This window comes from Mizuhopecten yessoensis, unplaced genomic scaffold (genome assembly GCF_002113885.1).
Source record: "Mizuhopecten yessoensis strain PY_sf001 unplaced genomic scaffold, ASM211388v2 scaffold8973, whole genome shotgun sequence".
In the NCBI taxonomy this organism is placed as follows: Eukaryota; Metazoa; Mollusca; class Bivalvia; order Pectinida; family Pectinidae; genus Mizuhopecten; species Mizuhopecten yessoensis.
In genome coordinates, this window is record NW_018407815.1 from 64,991 (window position 1) to 66,088 (window position 1,098).

The following is a 1,098-nucleotide window of genomic DNA, read 5'->3' on the forward strand; positions in this document are numbered from 1 at the left end:
TACTTAATTGAAAGGGTTGACACATTGTCTGTGAGCATTTCCTATCGCAATATTGCCACCATATGAAAGCATCTTAAATAGTCCGTTTTGAACATCAATATGATCAGAATGATTTAAACATTATTGTTACTTGTCAAAGTATTAGTTCCTTTGTCTATTTTCTTTTTCTCACAAAATCTCATGTGTGCAGCAACTACCATTGACCTTTTGTATTTTCATGACCTTCAATTATCTCTATTAACAATTTAATTCTTATTTCTTTGAAGTAGAAGTGTTCGGAAACAAAAATTGTATTTGGCAAGCACATGTTATATATAATCTGTTATCTTTATAGGGACAGAGAATACAAGAGAAACAAGGCCAGAGAGCACAATCTACCTACTCACAACATGGAAAAAATGTCAATGAGCAGTTTAAGTCGGGGTAATTATATAGTTTACTTTTCATGACTAATGTCACCTGTACCTCTTCATGAAATTCATCAAGCCAGTCCTCATCAAATAAAAGTAATATAACACCATTATGTGTATTTATTTAAAATGTTGGATGCTATTTCTTTTTTAAGTTGGTCAACATTTGGTCCCCACGTCGATTTCTTTTCCTTTTTTGCCATATGTAGATACATAAAAATGAACAATAACTGCATAAATATTCATTATTGCAACTGATAACAGTAGTGGACCTCCTTGCATAACACCAGGTTGAATGAGGGGTATCCGAAAAAAATGACAGATAAATGTCAAAGGCGAATGTTATTTTGAAAATAATTTGTTATTGGACAGTGTTAAAATTACTGTTATTTTGATACTAAATATGCCATCAGTGTACATGAAGTAAGAATAGCGATACGTTTGATTAGAAAAACACAAAAATTTCACATATTTCAAAATATAACCCACATTGTAGAAGGTGTTATATGACAAATATACCAGTTGTCTTTGTTTGGAAATTCCTGATGTTGAGAGATAACATTGGTAGCAAACTTTTAAAAAGGTACTATGTAACTTAACGTGTCCAAAATGATAATTTTATAGTATTGTTTTATTTAAATGCTCTAGGGAGATTTGTATTACCACATCTTTAAATACCGTACTGATT

The 1,098-nt window shown here is 31.0% G+C and overlaps 1 long non-coding RNA gene across 1 annotated transcript in view; it reads left to right on the top strand.

The window, feature by feature from the left end:
• LOC110456955 overlaps positions 1 to 422 on the top strand; it is a 2,318-nt gene extending 1,896 nt beyond the window's left edge. Inside the window, exon 3 of the long non-coding RNA XR_002463646.1 lies at positions 335 to 422. This is a non-coding gene — a long non-coding RNA (uncharacterized LOC110456955). The remainder of the gene's footprint in view (positions 1 to 334) is intronic.
• The last annotated feature ends 676 nt before the right edge of the window (positions 423 to 1,098 follow it).